Source organism: Aotus nancymaae, unplaced genomic scaffold (genome assembly GCF_030222135.1).
Source record: "Aotus nancymaae isolate 86718 unplaced genomic scaffold, 86718_ANA_hifiasm-v0.15.2.pri h1tg000006l, whole genome shotgun sequence".
Lineage (NCBI taxonomy): Eukaryota > Metazoa > Chordata > Mammalia > Primates > Aotidae > Aotus > Aotus nancymaae.
The window spans coordinates 91,163,955-91,176,736 of NW_026988417.1; positions in this window are offsets into that span (position 1 = coordinate 91,163,955).

The following is a 12,782-nucleotide window of genomic DNA, read 5'->3' on the forward strand; positions in this document are numbered from 1 at the left end:
AATTCAAGATGAGATTTGGATCGGGACACAGAGCCACACCATTTTAGTGATGAACTGGCAAAATTGTGGTTTATCTATACCAGCAGCTCTCAAAACTTTTTGGTCTCAAGACCCCATTACATTTTTAAGAACGTTTGTGCCCCCTGAAGAGCTTTGGTTTATGTGGGTTATCTCTATGAATGCTTACCATATTAGAAATGAAAAGGGAGAAATGTTTAAGACACAGAAATACACAAGCCCACATTCCATTAGCTGTCAGAGTGATGACATCACATCATGTAGCTGTCAGAGTGACGACATCACATCAGTATACCCAAAATTAATAACAAAATAGGAAATGATGCCTTAATATTAAGAAATAGTTTTTGTAGCAGACCCTGGGCAAGATGGCCAAATAGGAACAGCTTCAGTGCACAGCGCCCAGTGAGATCGATGCGGAAGGCAAGTGACTTCCACATTTCCAACTGAGGTAGCTGGTTCATCTCATTGGGATTGGTCGGACGGTGGGTGCAGCCCAAGGCGGGTGAGCCAAAGTAGGGTGGTGCATCACCTCACCTGGGAAGCACAAGGGGCCAGGGAACTCCATCTCCTAGCCAAGTGAAGCCATTAGGGACTGTCCCCTGCACTCCGGCTGAGATAAAAGCACTCCAGCCCATGTGCTTTTCCCATGGTCTTCACAACCTGCAGACCAGGAGATTCCCTCTGGTACCTACAAACCACAAGGGCCCTGGGTTTCCAGCACAAAACTGGGTGGCCGTTTGGGCAGAAACTGAACTAGTCACAGTAGTTTTTTTTCTTTTTATGCCACAGTGGCACCTGGAACACAAGTGAAACAGAACTGTTCATTCCCCTGGAAAGGGGGCGGAAGCCAGGGAGTCAAGTGGTCTGGCTCAGCGGGTCCCACCACCATGGAGACTAGCAAGCTAAGATCCACTGGCTTGAAATCTCGCAGCCAGCACAGCAGCCTGAGCTCGACCTCGGTCATTTGATCTCGGTGTGGGGAGGGGCATCTGCCATTGCAAAGCTCTAGTAGGCAGTTTCAACCCTATGGTGTAAGCAAAGCTGCTGGGAAGTCCGAACTGGGCAGAGCCCAACAAAACTCAGCAGCTGCAGGCACTGTCTCGCTACATGTCCTTGCTGGGCAGAGCATCTCTGAAAACAGGCAGCAGCCCGTCAGGGACTTCTAAATAAAGTCCCCACCTTCCTGGGACAGAACACATGGGAAAAGGGGCAGTAGTGGGTACAGCTTCAGCAGACCTAAACGTCCCTGCCTGGCAGCTCTGAAGAGAGCAGCAGATTTCCCAACACCACATTCAACCTCTGGTAAGGGACAGATGGGCTCCTCAAGTGGCTCCCTGACTCCTGTGTACCCTGACTGGGAGACACCTCCCAGTAGGGGCCAACAGACACCTCATACAGGAGAGCTCTGGCTGGCATCTGGCAGGTACCCCTCTGGGACAAAGCTAGCAAAAGGAGGAACAGGCAGCAATCTTTGCTGTTCTGCAGTCTCCGATGGTCACTCCCTGGTAAGCAGGGTCTGGAGTGGACCTCCAGCAAACTGTAGCAGACCTGCAGCAGAGGGGCCTGACTGTTAGAAGGAAAACTAACAAACACAAAGAAATAGTTTCAATATCAACAAAAATGACATCCACTCAGAGACCCCATCCAAAGGTCACTAACCTCAAAGACCAAAGGTAGACACATCCATGAATATGGGAAGAAACCAGTGCAAAATGGCCGAGAACTCCAAAAATCAGAATGCCTCTTCTCCTTTAAGGGATCACAGCTCCTTGCCAGCAAGGGAACAAAATAGGACAAAGAATAAGTTTGACGAATTGACAGAAGCAGGCTTCAGAAAGTGGGTAATAAACCACCTAAAGGAGCTAAAGGAGCATGTTCTAACCCAATGCAAGGAAACTAAGAACCTTGAAAAAACGTTAGATGAAATGCTAACTAGAATAACCAGTTTAGAGAAGAACATAAACAACCTGACAGAGCTAAAAAACACAGCATGAGAACTTCGTGAAGCATACACAAGTTTCAATAGCCAAGTCGATCAAATGGAAGACAGGATATCAGAGATTGAAGATCAACTTAATGAAATAAAGTGAGAAGACAAGATTAGAGAAAAAAGAATGAAAAGAAGTGAACAAAGCCTCCAGGAAATATGGGATTATGTGAAAAGACCAAATCTACATTTAATCAGTGTACCTGAATGTGAAGGGGAGAATGAAACCAAGTTGGAAAACACTCTTCAGGATATTATCCGGGAGAACGTCCCCAACCTAGCAAGGCAGGCCAGCATTGAAATTCAGGAAATAGAGAACATCAAAAAGATACTCCTCAGGAAGAGCAACCCAAGACACATAATCGTCAGATTCACCAAGGTTGAAATGAAGGAAAAAATGCTAAGGGCAACCAGAGAGAAATGTCAGGTTACCCACAAAGAGGAGCCCGTCAGACTAATAGTGGATCTCTCAACAGAAACCCCACAAGCCAGAAGAGAGTGAGGGCCAATATTCAACATTCTTAAAGAAAATAATTTTCAACCTAGAATTTTATATCCAGCCAACCTAAGGTTCATAAGCGAAGGAGAAATAAAATCCTTTACAGACAAGCAAATGCTGAGAGATTTTGCCACTACCAGGTCTGCCCTACAAGAACTCCTGAAGGAAGCACTAAGCATGGAAACAAACAACTGGTACCAGCCACTGCAAAAACACACCAAATTGTAAAGACCATTGACACTATGAAGAAAGTGCATCAACTAATGGGCAAAATAACCAGCTAGCATCATAATAGGAGGTTCATATTTACACAGAACAATATTAACCTTAAATGTAAATAGGCTAAATGCCTGAACTAAAAGACACAGACTGCCAAACTGGGTAAAGAATCAAGACCCATTGGTGTGCTGTATTCAGGAGATCCATCTCACATGCAAAGACACACACAGGCTTAAAATAAAAGGAGGGAGGAAGATTTACCAAGCAAATGGAAAGCAAAAAAAGCAGGGATTACAATCCTAGTCTCTGATAAATCAGACTTTAAACCAACAAAGATCAAAGAGACAAAGAAGGGCATTATGTAATGGTAAAGGGATGACTGCAACAAGAAGAGCTAACTATCCTAAATAGATATGCACCCTATGCAGGAGCACCCAAATTCATAGAACAAGTTCTTAGAGACCTACAAAGAGACTTAGACTCCCACACAATAATAGTGGGAGACTTTAACACCCCACTGTCAACTGTTTTGTTGATTAGCCAGATCAACAAAACAGAAAATTAGTAAGAATATCCAGGACTTGAACTCAGCTCTGGGCCAAGTGGACCTAATACACATCTACAGAACCCTCTACCCCAAATCAAATGAATATACATTCTTCTCAGTACCACACTGCACCTATCCTAAAATTGACCACACAGTTGGAAGTAAAACACTGCTCAGCAAATGTAAAAGAACAGAAATAATAACAAACAGTCTCTCAGACCACAGTGCAATCAAATTAGAACTCAGGATTAAGAAACTCACTAGTTCAACCATTGTGGAAGACAGTGTGGCAATTCCTCAAGGACCTAGAAATAGAAATTCCATTTGACCCAGCAATCTCATTACTGGATATATATCCAAAGGTTTATAAATCGTTCTACTACAAGGACACATGCACACGAATGTTCATTGCAGCACAGTTTACAATAGCAAAGACCTGGAACCAACCCAAATGCCCATCGATGATAGACTGGACAGGGAAAATGTGGCACATATACACCATGGAATATTATGCAGCCATCAAAAACGAGGAGTTCACGTCCTTCGTAGGGACATGGATGAACCTGGAAACCATCATTCTCAGCAAACTGACACAAGAACACATAATCAAACACCGCATGTTCTTACTCATAGGCGGGTGTTGAGCAATGAGAACACATGGACACAGGGAGGGAAGCACTATACACTGGGTTCTGTTGGGGGAAAATAGGGGAGGGACAGTGGGGGGTGGGGAGTTGGGGAGAGATAGCATGGGGAGGAATGCCACATATAGGTGAAGGGGAGGAAGACAGCAAATCACACTGCCACTTATGCACCTATGCAACAATCTGGCATGTTCTTCACATGTACCCCCAAAACCTAAAATGCAATAAAAAAAAAAAAGAAGCTCACTCAAATCCACACAACTACAGGGAAACTGAACAACCTGCTCCTGAATAACTACTGGATAAATAATGAGATTAAGTAATAAATAAGTTATTTGAAACCAATGAGAACAAAGAGACAATGTACCAGAATCTCTGGGACACATTTAAAGCAGTGTGTAGAGGGAAATTTATAGCACTAAATGCCCAACAGAGAAAGCAGGAAAGATCTAAAATAAACACCCTAACATCACAATTAAAAGAACTAGAGAAGTAAGAACAAACAAATTCAAAAGCCAGCAGAAGACAAGAAATAACTAAGATCGGAGCATAACTGAAAGAGATAGAGACACAAAGAGACACAAAAAACCCTTGAAAAAAAAAAAGAAAAAAAAAGAATCAATGAATCCAGGAGCTGGTTTTTTGAAAACATCAACAAAATAGATAGACTGCTAGCCAGACTAATAAAGAAGAAAAGGGAGAAGAATCAAATAGATGCAATATAAAATGATAAAGGGGATTAACCACTGATTCCATAGAAATACAAACTACCATCAGAGAATACTATAAACATCTCTGTGCAAATAAAACAGAAAATCTAGAAGAAATGGATAAATTCCTGGACACATACACCCTACCAAGACTAAACCAGAAAGAAGCTGAATCCCTGAATAGACCAATAACAGGTTCTGAAACTGAGGCAGCAATTAATAGACTAACAACAACAAAAAAATTCCAGGACCAGACGGTTTCACAGCTAAATTGTACTAGAGGTACAAAGAGGAGCTGGTACCATTTCTTCTGAAACCATTCCAAACAACAGAAGAAAAGGGAATGCTCCCTAACTCATTTTATCAGGCCAACATCATCCTAATACCAAAACCTGGCAGAGACACAATTGAAAAAGAAAATTTCAGGCCAATATCCCTGATGAACATTGATGCGAAAATCCTCAATAAAATACTGGCACACCGAATCCAACAGCACATCAAGAAGCTTATCCATCATGATCAAGTCAGCTTCATCCCTGGGATGCAAGGCTGGTTCAACATATGCAAATCAATAAACAAAATTCATCACATAAACAGAACCCAAAACAAAAACCACACAATTATCTCAATAGATGCAGAGAAGGCCTTCAACAAAATTTAACAGCACTTTATGCTAAAAACTCTTAATAAACTAGGTATTGATGGACTATATCTCAAAATAAGAGCTAATAATATTTATGACGGACCTACAGCCAATATCATACTGAATAGGCAAAAACAAAGCATTCCCTTTGAAAACCAGCACAAGACAAGGATGCCCTCTTTCACTACTCCTATTCAACATAGTATTGGAAGTTCTGGCCAGGGCAATCAGGCAAGAAAAAGAAATAAAGGGTATTCAAACAGGTAAAGAAGTCAAATTGTCTCTATTTGCAGATGACACGATTGTATATTTAGAAGGCCCTATAGTCTCAGCCCAAAATCTCCTTAAGCTTACAAGCAACTTCAGCAAAGTCTCAGGATACAAAATCAATGTGCAAAAATCACAAGCATTCCTATACACCAATAACAGACAAACATGGAGCCAAATCATGAGTGAATTCCCATTCACAACTGCTACAAAGAGAATAAAATACCTAGGAATACAGCTAACAAGGGATGTGAAGGACCTCTTCAAGGAGAACTACAAACCACTGCTCAAGGAAATAAGAGAGGACACAGATGGAGAAACATTCTATGCTCATGGTTAGAAAGAATCAATATCGTGAAAATTGAGATACTGCCCAAAGTAATATACAGATTCAATGCTATCCCCATCAAGATATCATTGACTTTTTTCACAGAATTGGAAAAAAAAAACACCTTAAATTTCATATGGAACGAAAAAAGAGCCTGCATAGTCAAGACAATTCTAAGCAAAAAATAAAGCTGGAGGCATCACATTATTTGACTTCAAACTATACTACAAGGCTACAGTAATCAAAACAGCACAATACTGGTACCAAAACAGATATATAGACCAACAGAACAGAACAGAGGCCTCAGAAAATGCCACACACTTACAACCATCTCATCTTTGACACACCTGACAAAAACAATGGAGAAAGGATTCCCTATTTAATTAATGGTGTTGGGAAAACTGGCTAGCCATATGCAGAAAGCTGAAACCGGATCCCTTCCTTACACCTTATACAAAAATTAGCTCAAGATGGATAAAGATTTAAACATAAAACTTAAAACCATAAAAACCCAAAACCATAAAAACCCTAGAAATCCTAGGCAGTACCATTCAGGACATAGGCATGGGCAAAGACTTCATAAATAAAATACCAAAAGCAAAGGCAATAAAAGCCAAAATAGACAAATGGGATCTAATTAAACTAAAGAGCTTCTGCACAGCAAAAGAAACTATCATTGGAGTGAACAAGCAACCTACAGAATGGGAGAAAATTCTGCAGCCTATCCAGAATCTACAAAGAACTTAAATTTACAGGAAAAAAACAACCCCATCAAAAAGTGGGCAAAGGATATGAACAGACATTTCTCAAAAGGAGACATTTATGCAGCCAACAAGCATATGAAGAAAAGCTCATCATCACTGGTCATTAGAGAAATGCAAATCAAAAGCACATTGAGATGCTGTCTCATGCCAATTAGAATGATGATCATTAAAAAGTCAGGAGAGAACATATGCTGGAGAGGATATGGAGAAACAGGAATGGTTTTACACTGTTGGTGGGAGTGTAAATTAGTTCAACCATTGTAGAAGACAGTGTGGCGATTCCTCAAGGATCTAGAACTAGAAATACCATTTGACCCAGCAATCCCATTACTGGGTATATACCCAAAGAATTATAAATTGTTCTATTATAGAAACACATGCACACATATGTTTATTGCAGCACTGTTCACAATATCAAAGACTTGGAACCAACCCAAATGCCCAACAATTATAGACTGGATAAAGAAAATGTGGCACATATACACCACGGAATACTATGCAGCCATAAAAAACGATGAGTTCATGTCCTTTGTAGGGACATGGATGAATCTGGAAACCATCATTCTCAGCAAACTAACACAAGAACAGAAAACCAGACACCACCTGTTCTCACTCATAAGTGGGAACTGAACAATGAGAACACACGGACACAAGGAGGGGAACATCACGCACTGTGGACTGTCAGCGGGGAGGAGGGCTAAGGGTGGGATAGCATTAGGAGAAATATCCAATGTAGATGACGGGGTGATGGATGCAGCCAACCTCCATGGCACATGTATACCTATGTAACAAACCTGTATGTTCTGCTCATGTACTCCGGAACTTAAGTACAATTTAAAAAAAAAAGGTTTGATCTTGCGAACCCTTGGCATCTTAGGAAACCCTTGATCTTTATAACAGAATATGATACCACCAAAAACAACGTTGTATAAAACATTCTCTGACACTGAAAAATCCTGACTTTAAAAAAGCAGACCACAGCACAGTATGAACAGGATTATACAATTTAAACAAATTTTAAAAGCAATGGAAAGACACACTGTAGTATTTTACAAGTATATACCTCTAGATGGTGAAAATACAAGTTATTTCTTCTTTTGTTTTCTTCATTGAGATTTTTCTTTTTTTTTTTGAGACAGAGTCTTGCTTTGTTGATTAGGCTGCTGTGATGGTTAATATTTTGTGTCAACTTGATTGGACTGAGGATACAAAGTATTGATCCTGGGTGTGTCTGTGAGGGTGTTGCCAAAGGAAATTAACATTCGAGTCAGTGGACTGGGAAAGGCAGACCCACCCTCAGTCTGATCAGCTGCCAGCACAGCTAGAATATAAAGCAGGCAGAAGTATGTGAAAAGACGAGACTGGCCTAGGCTCCAAGCCTACATTTTTCTCCCATGCTGGATGCTTCCTGCCTTGAACATTGGACTCCAAGTTCTTCAGTTTTGGGACTGGGAGTGGCTTCCTTGCTCCTCACCTGGCAGAGGGCCTATGGTGGGACCTTGGGATCATGTGAGTTAACACTAAATAAACTCATATATATATATGATATATATATATATCCTATTAGTTCTGTTCCTTTAGAGAACCCTTATACAGCTCGTATCCAACTCCTGGGCTCAAGTGATGCTCTCACCTCAGCCTCCCAAAGTACTGGGATTACAGGTGTGAGCCACAGCACCTGACAGAGATTTTTGTTTTGTAATCAGAATAAAACACATTAAACAAACATATACTTAATGCCTATTAACGTCACTTGTATTTTCCTTCCAAGACTTGAAAATTTCAGCTTAGTAGCTTTAGAAAAGGTATCACTGAAAAATATCAATACAAGGTACTCGTTTTGCACAGCTCTAAATGAGGCCTACTTGAGACTGTCCTTGCCTCTTAAAGTGAGGTCTGCAGATCACAGCATCCGTATCACCTGGGAGCATGCTAGAACCATGGACTCTTCAGCCTCATTCACGACCTACTGAATCAGGACCTTCATTAAGACCCAGATGATTTGTGTGCACAATAGAATTTGAGAAACCATGGGGGCACATTAGAACGACCTGGGAGTTTTTAAAAACAGTGTGGAAGAAAGCATATGTTTTTTGTCTTGTCTTTTTCTCTTTTTTTTTTTTTTGGAAACAGGGTCTAGTTTTGTCACTCAGGCTGAAGTGCAGTGGTGCAATCTTGGCTCACTGCAAACTCTGCCTCCCAGGTTCAAGTGATTCTCCAACCTCAACCTCCCTAGTAGCTGGGACTACAGGCCTGTGCCACCACACCCGACTAATTTTTTGTTTCTATTTTTAATAGAGATGGGGTTTCACCATGTTGGGCAGGCTGGTCTCGAACTCTTGACCTCAAGTGATCCCCTCCCCCCCTCGGCTTCCTAAAGTGCTGGGATTACAGGTGTGAGCCACCATGCCTGGCCGTTTTTTGTCTTTGCTAATGCTCTCAGGTGATTCTAATATGCATCTAGGGCTGTGAAACTGCTGCTCTAATGCAGGAGCCTGGCTTGAATCTAAAAAAGAACAAGATTGTCACCCCAATCCCTACCTACTTTGATACAATGTCCTCCCACTGCAACACGTAGTGACCTCCCTGCCAGCCCCCAGGTCCTAGAATTTCACAGGAACAGCAGAACTGGATGGAGAAAACAGCTGGTGTTTGAGTTTGTTCAGGCTGCTATAACAAAATACCATAAAGTGGGAAATTTATAAACAATAACATTTGCTCACAGTTCTGAAGTCTGAGAAGTCTAAGATCAGGGTGCCAGCATAACTGGAGTGCAGTGAGAGCTCTTTTCTGGGTTGCAGACAGCCTCCTTCTCGCTGTATCCTCAAATGGTGGAAGAGAGCAAATGAACTCCCAGCTTCCACAGGCCTCTTTTATAAGGGCATTAATTCCGTTAATGAGGGCTCTGCAGTCATGATCTGATCACCCCTTAAAGGCCCAGCTGTTAATACTATCACAGTGGGGTTTAGGTTTCAACCCAAATAGCACGGGGTTTGTACCTACATTGTCCAATTTTACAAAACATTCTGCTCTTCACGTCACCTTCTGATATGGTTTGGCTGTGTCCCCATCCAAATCTCACTTCGAATTGTAATAATACCCATATGTCAAGGGCAGGGCCAGGTGGAGATAATTGAATCTGGGGGTGGTTTCTCCCATACTGTTCACCTGGTAGTGAATAAGTCTTATGAGAGCTGACGGTTTTATAAATGGGAGTTTCCTTGCACAAGCTCTCCTGCCTGCTGCTATGTAAGATGTGACTTTGCTCCTCATTCACCTCTGCCATGATTGTGAGGTCTCCCCAGCCATGTGGAACTGTGGGTCTATTAAACCTCTTTCCTTTATAAATTACTCAGTCTTTGGTATGTCTTCATTAGCAGCATGAGAGCAGATGAATACAACTTCATTGCAGATGAGGTAGTCACTAATCACCTCAATTACCAACTGCTGACATTCAGCAAGCTTTGGAGTGCCTGGTGTATGCCACGGACTGGGCCACAATTCCAAGACTCTGTATGCTGGACTTTCTTCCTGCTTATCTGCTCTTTCCTCCACTCTTTTGTCTGGAGGTTCTGGGCCCTCCTCAACCTCCCCAGCAGCATGGCTTTATTATGGCCTCCCTCCACACTCCCTGGAGGCCCAGATCAAACCTCTCTTCCATCTTGAGACCATCTTCCATGAACTCCTGTGTTCTTCCCGTATCTCAACCAGCACCACTTTGAGGGATGTCAGTTTAGCTTTTGATGAAGTGGAAATTTTCCACGTGTGGGGTTTTCCCCTCCATTAGTTTACACTTCTTCAGGAACTTATACATCACGCTTATAACACAGTGCCTGGAACACAGTAAACATCTAGTCAGTAAATGTGACCTGTTATTTCAAGGGATAGATGATATATTCACCCCTAGTACCCACCTGCAGCATGGAGTCAGTGAACTAGGGGGCTGAATCAGTCACAAAGTAACAAGACTAAAGACAGCACAAGTGTGGAAATACAGCTATTTTCTTTATAAAACTTGAATCACTCTAACAAGTTGAATTTAATTTACTTCAAATAAATACAGAATGCTGACCATGACGTAATCATAATAAAGCATTATTTATGTTTAAAATGTTCCACAAATATCAATTGTTTTTTCTTTTTATATATATATTTTTTGAGTCAAGATCTTGCTCTGTTGCTCAGGCTGGACTGCAGTGGTGCAGTCATGGCTCACTGCACCCTCCAGCTCCTAGGCTCAAGCAATCCTCCCACCTCAGCCTCCCACACAGCTGGAATTATAGGCTTGTGTCACCATGCCCACAAATTAAAAGTTTTTGTTTTTTTTTTTTGTAGGGACAGGGTCTCACTATGTTCCCCAGGCTGGTCTCAAACTCCTGGGTTCAAGCCATCCTCAGGGTGAGTCTATAAAGTGAAAGCAAGTTTATTAAGAAAACAAAGGAATAAAATAATGGCTATTTCATCCACAGAGCAGCCCTCAGGGCTGCTAGTTGCCCATTTTTAATGGTTATTTCTTGATGATGTGTTAGATGAGGGGTGGACTATTCATGTCTGCCCTTTTAAGACCATATAGGGTAACTTCCTGATGTTGCCATGGCATTTGTAAACTGTCATGGCGCTGGTGGGAGTGGAGCAGTGAGGACGACCAGAGGTCACTCTCATCACCTTCTTGGTTTTGGTGGATTTTGGCTGGCTTTCTTTACTGCAACCTGTTTTATCAGCGAGGCCTTCCTTTATGCCCTGTATCTTGTGCCAACCTTCTATCTCATCCTGTGCCATCTGAGAATGTAGCCCATTAGATTTCAGCCTCATTTTACCCAGCTCCTATTCATGATAGAGTTGTTCTGGTTCAAACGCTTCTGACAAGACCAAAGCAAAATCCAAGTGATCCACAGGGGTGGTGTGTATGCATGCATGTGTGTATTTAAATCTAAGTACAGTGTGAAGTAGCACACTGTTGGTTTTAGAGGAAATATAAAGATGATCTGGCCTGGTGCAGTGGCTTGCACCTGTAATCCCACCACTTTAGGAGGCCGAGGTGGGCGGATCGCAAGGTCAGGAGTTCCAGATCGGCCTGGCCAATATGGTGAAACCCTCTCTCTCCTACAAATACAACAATGAGCCAGGCGTGGTGGCGGGCGCCTGTAATCCCAGCTACTCGGGAGGCTGAGACAGGAGAATCGCTTGAACCTGGGAGGCGGAGGTTGCAGTGAGCCGAGATGGTGCCACTGCCTGAAGGACAGAGTGGGACTCCGTCTCAAAAAAAAAAAAAAAAAGATGTTCTATTCCTTGTTTCTGGAGAGTTGCTCATTTTGAAGCGGAACTGAAATGCAAACCAGGGTCCTGGGGCCTTTTGTCACAAACACCTCAAGTTGCAATGGAGGGTGGTGTTCCCTGGGAGGGAGGGTGCAGAGCCTTGTCTCCCCAGCCTACTGAGGACACCTTCAGGACACTGCCTCCACCTGGAAGGGGAGCAGCTTCTAGAAATCATCTAGAAATCACATTTGAAAACTGGTGGGAGGGCAGGGCCCAGCTCCATCCTGCACACACTCCTCTGAAACGCTCGGAAAACTCCCAGCAGCAAGATCCCAAGCAGCATAGATGGTGACGGGAGCAAAACATCCTGTTCTCTATCTTTCCAAAACAAGCCTTGCCATTTTCAGCTGCGTGTAAAGGAAATAAAACACCTACCCGCCCTAAGCAGGCAACATGTGTACCTTCAAGTTTCTCCAAAGCGCCAGCGCCTCTGAACACTGTGTTTTCATCCTTGAACTAATTATTCCAACTCCACTCAGGAGTGGTTTTACCCGGTCGACACTAGAGGGCAGGCCGTTAAAACGTTCCCGTTCAAACGAGTTGCTCTGCAAGTGCGAGAGCTGACACCGCACCTGGAGGTCCGCTCCGTATCTGAAAGGTGGCTACACCCACGGAGAATGCGAGTGTGTGTTCGGTGAGGCGCAAGAGCGTGGGAAGCCTGCTACTACTTTCCTTGTGGGGCATATTTACAGCAAAAGCCCGTAGACTTGCCTGCTCTTCCCTTAGATTTATTTTACTTGGGACTTCCTAGAAGTGGAGGAATAAATCACAATGGCCAGTGCGGGTCCCCAGGGGTTTAGCCCCCGCTAATGGGTAACAGTCAGCCTCCTCTCGCTA